This window comes from Pocillopora damicornis, chromosome 3, assembly GCF_964200805.1.
Source record: "Pocillopora damicornis chromosome 3, jaPocDami1.2, whole genome shotgun sequence".
NCBI classification, from domain to species: Eukaryota; Metazoa; Cnidaria; class Anthozoa; order Scleractinia; family Pocilloporidae; genus Pocillopora; species Pocillopora damicornis.
The window spans coordinates 17,375,385-17,384,892 of NC_142672.1; the positions used below are offsets into that span (position 1 = coordinate 17,375,385).

The 9,508-nt window shown below is 39.7% G+C and overlaps 1 non-coding gene across 1 annotated transcript; it reads left to right on the forward strand.

Annotated features, from left to right (window-relative positions):
• Positions 1-4,211: 4,211 nt before the first annotated feature.
• Positions 4,212-8,598, forward strand: LOC113680031 (uncharacterized). Its single transcript, XR_016184653.1, has 2 exons — positions 4,212-6,166; positions 6,629-8,598. It is a non-coding gene; the product is annotated as an uncharacterized LOC113680031 (transcript).
• Positions 8,599-9,508: the final 910 nt, after the last annotated feature.

A 9,508-nucleotide genomic window follows, 5' to 3' on the forward strand; every position in this document is an offset into this window, starting at 1 on the left:
TAGACTACTTTAGCCAGTTGAAGTAGATTGTGTAGTTTTTTAATTAAAACTATGAAGCCTTGTTTAGAGTTTATCCAGTTAAACCATCTAAGCTAGCCTTCGCATTTGAAATAATATAACTAATAAACATAGATTGTTCAGTCTGTGCAGTTTAACTGTTATCACTAATTTGACTAGTTAAGAACTGCAGCAACTGAGCCACACCATGCAGTTTGCGCAGTTGAACTTATTAAGCAAGATATGCATTTTTGCTTTTGAACTACTGAAGGTAGTTTGCCATTTGTACTAATTCAACATTTAAGACATGCATTGTGGAATTTGTGCAGTCTCACTGTTTTGGCTAGTTTGGGTATTTAACAACCTCAACTAATTAAGCCAAACTGAGAAGTTTGTGCAGTTGAACTAATTAAGCTAGTTATGCGTTTTTACTAGTTGTCAAGTTAAACTTGTTTGACAATGTTAACCATTTCAACCATTTAAGATAGATTGTGCAATTTCTGCAGTGTGATGGTCTTTGCTGGCTTGACTATTTACACTAATACGCTAATCATACGTTATTTCCCGTTGAACCATTTTAGCTAGTGATGCGTTTTGTCAACCATTTAAGATAGATGGTGCAATTTTTGCACTTTAACTATGGTCGTTAGTGTGAGTATTTAGGCACTTGAACTACTTAAACTAATTTTACATTTTTTCTGGTTGAAGCTAGCATTACCCTTTGAACCAGTGAGGATAGATTGTGCATTCTGTGCCGTTATACTGTCTTAGCTAATTTGAATATCTTACCAGTTAAACTTATAAAGATAGTTATTCATTTTTTCCTGTTAAATCATTCAAGCAAGTTTGACCACTTGAACTACTTGAACCAGTTGAGATAGATTATGCAATTTGCGCAGTTTGACGGACTTTGCTAGTTCTACTATTTAACCCACTGAACCATCTAACCTGGTGATGCATTTAAGCCAGAATGATCATTTAAGCCAGTGTGATCATTTGAATGACTTCCACCGATTAAGATTGATAGAGCAATTTGTGTCGTTTTAACTATTTTGAAAAGTTCTACTATTCAACCAGTTAAAACAACTAAACTAGTTTGACTATTTTGACTACTTTTAGCCAATTAAGCTAGATTGTGCAGTTTGTGCAATTAAGGCTATTAAGCTTCTTGCGGATTTTGTCAAGTTGAACCACTTGGGCTATTTTCAGCATTTGAATTACAACAACCAGTAAAAATAGAATGAAAACTAAGTTTTTCGTTTGTCTCACGATGTAGTCACATGTGATGTAGATCACGATGTTTCGACTGCATATTCGTAGTCTTCTTCAGGCGATGAGGTCGACTGGTCATGTGTAATCTTATAAAGCATGATGCTCTGCTGTGATTCGTTGACTTTTCAACAGCTCTGACTTCACCCGAACAACATCAACAGGGATAGTGGAATAAAAATTCCAGAAGCATGGATTCCCAGGATCAAAAGGAGAGCCGTGCGACAGTGGAGCGCCGAGGGAGAAAATCACTGAGTGAACAGCGAGGATCGAAATGCACCAATCAGAGCTGTTGAAAAAACAAGTAATCACAGCAGAGCATCATGCTTTATAAGATTACACATGACCAGTCAACCTCATCGCCTGAAGAAGACTAGCAGCATGCAGTGGAAACGTTGCGATCTACATTACACGTGACCACATCGTGAGACTAACAGAAAACTTAGCTTTTATTGTTATTCACCACAACCACAACCACAACCTTTTCTATAAAAGTAAAAATAGATTGTGCAACTTGTGCAGTTCACCAGTTTTCCCTAGGTTGACAAGTTAACGTGGGTTGCACCAATTAGGCTACAACGTGCAGCTTAATAAGTTGAACCATTTAAGCTAGTTTGAGCATTTGAACTAGATTAAGCAATTGAGATAGATTGAGCTCTTGGTTTTGTTAACCTCTGCTAGTTTGACTGTATAAGTTTAAGAGTGATTGTCAGTAAAAATCAAAGAAATCGTGGCCACGGTCAAAAAATCGATTTCGCTCATACTTTGTTAGTTTGAAGGCCTAGGTAAGTAACTGAAAGATATGAGGTTAGTTTTTTTAAATATTCCATATAACAGCAGAAAACCACGAAAAACGGTCACACTACCGGAAGCTCGGATTTCACCTGGCGGAAACTCGAAATTTTACACTTTTCAGCTTCTCGCTACACAGACGTTTACATAGCTGTGAAGCTTTCTTAAGTATAATTGAATACATTGATTCTTCCTTAGTAAAACCATGGGAATTATTTTTATCTCTGCTTATTTGTGAGCGAACTGAGACCCGATTAAGAAGACACACTTTTTTCATTTACGCGAAGGTGTAAAATAATCCAAACTCAGCGACGAAAAAAGCTGACCGGTAGTTCTTCAAATCCTCTGATATTATAACCAAAGACAGTTCAGTCATTGATTTTTAGGTCTACGGTTTTAAATCTTTAGGATCTAGTAGCACTTTTGCATGAAAGCCGATCAAAATTCGATAAAATTTTAATTGAGCGCCTTTGAAATCTACAACTCTACATAACAATGCACTATTGAATAAATTAACTCCTCGGCCAAAGTTTGTACATAAAACATGAGGGTTTTACTTTCTTAGTTTGAACCTTTTAAAAATATATATTGATGTTAAATATTGTCTACACAGGTAAAACAAACTACGAAACACCAAAATTACCACGAGCTGAAATTAAATCTCACAGGCTCGCTCCCTAATCTGTGTCACGCACGAGCGACTTCGCTACAATTAGTACAGTAACAAACAGATATTTACATCTGTTCATTTACAATAAGTCTTATTTTAAAATATCTTACTCAACGATGTGCCAGGTCCCCCAGTTAACTTGCTGAAGTAAAAATAAAAGAAAATATCATAATAGCAATTCAAACTGAAACGATAAGAATTGATTTTATTAAGAATGAGAAGCTTTATGCCGTCGATAGCCAATCAGAATTACCTGTTCTCACGAAAATTGCATCGTTCTTTAAATAAATAAATCGAATTATCTTTATCTGTGAAATATTGCATCGAAAACCAGAGTTTATTGTCGGGGAACTTCATAGAACAGCGATGTCTTGCTCGTTCTTGAATATTGTTGGTGGGATTTGCGGCGCAGACGAACGCACAAGTTCTTCAACTTCCGTCACGCCTCTCATGCGGTGTAACAGGGATATCAAAAATCACAAAAAGTCGTTGAAATTTTCCGGAATTGAAACGGAGGTAGAATTAATTTTGGCGAGATGTGGATGTTTTCAAAAGCCGGCGAATTTATCGGATATGACTATCTGTCCGGTTCATCGTGCCAAGTTAGGTTTAGGTTGGCGAAGGATAGGTAATCTTTGCACCATCCCGAAAGTTGTTTCTGGTCACTGCAAGGAGCTGAGGAAGGCACCCGCACTGGCAAAAGGAATAAATTTATTCCAATCCACGAAGATATTTGAGCTTTAAAAACAGCTCGTCCCTGTGGGCTCAGGTAAGCAACCAACTACTTGATGTTCTACCAAACAGAAACTGTCTCCAATGAATTATTTTTAGTCTATTCATTCTGATGACTTGAGATTATATGAAAGAATCATTTGTTAAAACGACGGAGAGAAATAAGTAAGGTTGATAAAGGACATTTCGTTACTTATCTCTTCATTCAGTTGTCCAATCCAATTTTTTTATAACAACCTTTATTTCATGCCTCTCATTTTTTTATGGATTGCGCTTATATTAGTGTGTGCACTGTATAGTGCCCTACCCACTTTGTCGCCAGGTATGTGAGTGAGTGAGTGTGTGAGTGAGTGCCGGTGTCCGTAAACAAACAAGTCCGCAGCGCGTGCACAGCACTACCCACATGTATACAATGAGTTCCTATTTTTTATCAGTATCTCGTAGTTCGTACGCGGGGTGTGATTGGTCAATTTTGCGCGGCCTACTAAACTTTAACTAGTTTCCATTCCCGCGCGCCCGATTGACCTCAGAGACATAATGAATATCTTACTAACCTCGTTTCACGGTCTGTAACTTACAGTATGCACCTGGAATTCGGTTAGTAGGGGTTAATTTACTTTGTTTAAAACATTTCAATTTCGTTTCGCAAAAAGCCACTTGAGAAAGATATAAACAATAAACAAAAAAAAGGGTAATCTAATCACAATGCTACTCCCCCCCCCCCCCACCTTCTTCTCACCTCTTATCGCGCAGTCAACTTTCGATTGTTATTTTATTCTGTGGGTCGACAAAACTTCAGACTTTTGTGTTTAAAAAATACGCGCCTTTCGGTAATTTCGGAGTTTTGACGGCAGTTTGACTATGTTTTTTCTAAAGGAATTTGCGTAAAATGCAGAAAGATGCTTAGTGTGTATAAGGAAAGAGCACCTGAGAAATGCCAGATGACCGCTGAAGTTTCAGAGATCGCCGAAACCTTGAACAAGTTAAACCTGGTGAGTATACGCACATGCTTTATTATATAATATGAAATACCGGTGGCAAGACACTTTCCCAGTTATATCGCTTATCAGAGACCTTATAGTCTTTCTGTCATGTCAGCCCATCTCTAAACGTTTCTTCAGGCCACCAATAAGCATTCATCCTTTCACTTCACAAAGTCATACAAACTCACAATCCAAAATCATTATGACGTCGTTTACGTCTTGATCTATTCCCCACACTTTAAAGTATATTTAAGGTCTTTTTTTTAATTTTTATTTTATTTACCCGGGGGGTGGGTGGGAGGCAGGCGAGGGGGCAGGAGAGAGGAGAATGTAGATTGGATGGGTCTCCATTGTGTATCTGCAGAAGTAAGAAAATTAATTTGTACCTAAATACGTTATATTACACCATTTAAAATCTAAAAAAGCATGTGTCGAGGACTGTTAAATTACTTGTCCTATGATATGTGTCCATGGCAGCCGAAATTAGACAGCTCTTAATTAGAATTTCGTTAATTTAAAAGTTTAACTGGAAAACTTGGTAATCCAGAGTCGGAAGCAGGGTTCGTGAATGATATAAGGAAGTCATAGGTGTTTTAACACTAACTTTACTAGAAATGTCGAACTAGCCCACGAATCGTGGGCGAATCTTTTGTTCATTGTATATAGAAAATATTTTAACTTTTTCGCACTACAGGTCGATCATGATATTTCCCTTCCTGTACTGATCACTGATACTGAATGCAAAGAAGGTAGATCTAAACGAGAGAGCCTTTACGTGCCAGACGAAGATTCGCAAGAAAGCGAAGATGACATAAACTATGTGCAAGGTGAATCCCTGAAACAGCTCAATCGCTTTCTACAGCTTCGTGACACCAGCCCAGTCCGCCACGTACTATCAGTACCATGGAATGTAGCTCAAAGCCGTACTAAACGCCGTACTAAACGCCGTTATTTGAGAAAAGCTGAGCAGTGTGCTTCAGCAGTAATGGAAGTCCTTGCTTCTGAAGATTCGAATTGCTTGTGGAGGGAATTATGTGAGCGCGAAGTGAATCGAAGAACAACTGGCGGAAAAAGTTGTAAGGAAGTGGAGCTTCTTAGAGCGTTTGCCGAGAGTTATTTGAACGCTCAACACTGGAGTACCCGTCGGCAAATACTCTCAATCCTGGCTGACAAGTTGTCTTTCAAAGAGGTGCAAGAATTTATCCCAACCCTGACAAGTTACCGCTTTGACATAGCGCGACACCACACCCTGCTTCATGGAAGAGCAGAACCGATTCCTCGCCAAGAAAACAGGAGAATGAAAGTTGACCAAGGAAAATTGGAAGATTTCATTTCATTCATCACAAGTTCACGTGTGATTCAAGATGTTCCATTTGGCGAAAGGCTTTTAAAGTTATCAACCGGTGAGGTTAATGAAACACCAAATGTAATCAGAATGATGATTCCGGAGCGTATTGTTCAACAGTACCAACAATATTGCGGTGAAAGAGGTTTTGAGCCCATGAGCAGGCGAACACTGCATAGAGTGCTAGATGAGTGGTTTGCGTCTGTTAGGAAGTCTTTTCAAGGACTTGATAACTTTTCATCTCAAGGAGCAGAGGCATTTGATGACCTGGACAAAGTGGTCGATAAACTGGTTGATTGTGGAAAAATAGAAGTGTGGGCCAGGGAAATGAAGCAACAGTTACGCTCATCAAAGCAATACCTGAAAAGTGACTACAAGGTATTTGATTTATTTCATTACATGGTTTGTTATGAAGTACTTCAAAAGAAAGGCGCAAAACTGACAGAAAGTTGAAGCAACAACACAGGCAAATTATTTTCCTAAAGTTCAAATCTTTGAAAATGCATAATATTGATACTTGAACTAGTTCCAGGTCCTCTCGTGCGTAACTAAGGAAGGAATTATTGTCGATAACCTGTAAGTTATATTTATACATTTTGCAAACAAAGAGGGACCGTCGGCCTTTTCAATGTAATTAGAAATAGTAGTTAAGATCAGGACGATATAATTACTGTATTTCCTCCGCTAAGTGAACGGGCGCTGGATCGAGTCAGGAAGGGGCTCCTAATATAGAGGTTGGGCGCTTGTTCCAAGGGAGATTTACTTAAGAGGAGCTCGCTTATTGGAGGAAATGCGGTGATTGAAATTGTTTACGTTTTTGTTGTCTTCGGCTTGTTTCAGGTCCATGTGGTTGAGTCTTCGAGCATTGCTGATCATTGTAGGACTTACGCCTTAAGTGACTCAACAGACTCTGACTTCCAAGGCCACTGCAGTCATTCACACAACGAAACATGTGCACAGTGTTGCCAGCTGCAAGAAGTTCTAAGCATCTTGGAGAGTGAGTGTTCAAGTGCAGTTTGTAACGAGGAGCAGAAATCGGACATGCTACACGCTGTTAAGCAGGCCAGAAATAATATCATGAGCTGGAAAGCACACCAGTTGCGCTCCGTTCACCAAGATCAGGCCAAATGTTCTGTTCTAGCTAAACTGAAGAGCAAATGCGACGTGTTACTAGTGCAGGATTGGGCAATGAAATTTATGCCACGAAAATTTCGAGAGCCGCAATCAGACTGGTTTGCTAAGCGCGGTTTACCATGGCACATAACAGTTGCTATTAGGAAGTGGGAAGAAGGCGAGCAGTTTGAGTCTCAAACATTTATACATGTCTTTCAGAACTGTTTACAAGACAGTGCTGTAGTGGTATCGATAATGCAGGATTGTCTTGTTTCGCTGAAGAAGGAAATGCCGGAATTAGAAAGGGCGTTTTATAAACAAGATAATGCCGGCTGTTACCACAGCGGATACACTATCATTTCAGCAAAATTTGCAGGCGACATTGCTGGCGTGGGCGTGGAACGGAACGACTTTTCCGATCCTCAAGGTGGAAAAGGAATATGCGACCGCCAAGCAGCGACTATTAAAGGAGACATTGGAAGATATGTAAACGAGGGCAATGATGTGACAACAGCAATTCAGCTCAAAACAGCCATAGAGTCTGGTCCAGGATCTTGCGCTAAGGCTAGTTACGTTACATTCAACCCGTCAAGCACTCGGCACGTCAAATGGGATGGTGTAAGCTTACTCAACAACTTCAAGTATGAGGAGAACGGAATACGAGCGTGGAGGGCATTTAATGTGGGTCCTGGAAAGTTGCTACCGTGGTCTCAGTTTGAAGGAGTTTTGCAGGTCCCGGAAACTCTTGAAGTGGTTGATCCCCCATCGCAGAAATTGAGTACTAAGCCATCTTTCAAGAAGGTGAGACAGACATGCAAATAAAAAATCTGCAAGTGATCCAAACGCAGCCAGTGATGCCAATAGCCGAGAACAAGAAGATGATGATGGTGAAAACGAGCAAGCCTCGCCACTTTTCCCATGCCCCGAGGAAGGGTGCATTAAAGCATACAGCCGCTTTGTATCATTACAAGCACATCCAGACACGGGGAAACACAAGCGACTACCTGAACAGGAAACGCTGTATGACAAAGCAAAACGAGGATATGCTTCAAAGCTAATGGATGAAGGTAGCAGGATTTCCACTGTGCAGTTACAATGTGAAGAACAAAACAGCCAATGCTTTTCGCCCCTTACAATGGGATGGGCACTTAAGACAATCACAAAGAAGACACGTTTTACGCAAAAACAGAATGAATTTTTGAAACAACAATTTGAAATTGGCGAGCAGAGTGGAAGGAAAGCAGATCCGAATGAAGTCTCAAAAATGACGAGATCTTCAAGGGACGAGTTAGGAGCTCGTCGATTTCTACCAGAAGAAGTTCTAACAGGACAGCAAATCACTGGATTCTTCTCACGACTGGCAGCAAAGAAAAGGCTTCCTCCCAGTACAGTGAACCGGGAAGAGTCGGACGAAGAGACCACTAGAGATGACAGAGCATCACAAGAACAGGTAATCCAATCTGAAATCTGTACGCAAGTGATGAGAGAGGTTTCCCTTCAGCACCCCATTGTATCGTCGTCAGGTTACAACATCTGTGAACGCATGCGCATGGGCACGAAAAAGCTGATGTCACTGAGTGTGGACATGCTGCGCAGTATTTGCGATGAACTTGGTGTGGACGTCTCTGATATAACACAAAGACGAAAGAATCAGTCGTCTTTCAAAGCTTGTAGGCGAGTGCGGCTGTACCTCATAAGCAGATTAATAAACTGTTTTCTGTTGACTAATTTTGCCTTGCACATAATTGTATTCAAGATAACATCAGGAGTCGAAACTATCGACACCGTGTCAGGTTATGCCTAAGTGACACGATAAGACGGTACGGGTAGTCATCTCCAATAAACTCGTTGGCTTTTAAAAACACGCAATATTGCTAAAATCAATTCTGGTTCAAGTCCGGAGAGTTTTTTAGGACTTCGTGCGATGTTTTATATCCTTGTTACACAGCGTGAGCAGTGTGACGAAAGCTGAGTAAGGGTAGAAATTAGCCATTGGAAGTTACTTAACAAGTGCGTTCGTCTGCGCCGCAAATCCCACCGACAATATTCAAGAACGAGCAAGACGTCGTTGTTATGTATGTCTATTAACTTCGCCAACAACATACTCTAGTTATATGGTTAAGTAGATTTGTTTATTTAGAGAACGATGCAATATTTGCTTTTCTTGGAAACAGTTACTTCCGATTGGTTTTCGACGGCACAAAACTTCTCATACTAAATAAAATCAATTCTAATTGAGCTAGAATTACTATTAAGGTTTTCTTTTATTTTCAGCAAGTTAACTGGGAAACCTGGCACATCTTTGAGTAAGATATTTTAAAAATACGACTTATTTAAAATCAACGGATGTAAATATCTGTTTGTTTCTGTACTAATTGTAGCTAAGTCGCTCGTGCGTGACGCAGATTAGGGACCGAGCCTGTGAGATTTAATTTCAGCTCGTGGTAATTTTGGTGTTTCATAGTTTGTTTTACCTGTGTAGACAATATTTAACATTAATATATATTTTTAAAACGCTTCAAACCGCTAAAAAAGCAAAACCCTTATGTTTTATGTACAAACTTTGGCCGAGGAGTTAATTTATTCAATAGTGCTTTGTTATGTAGA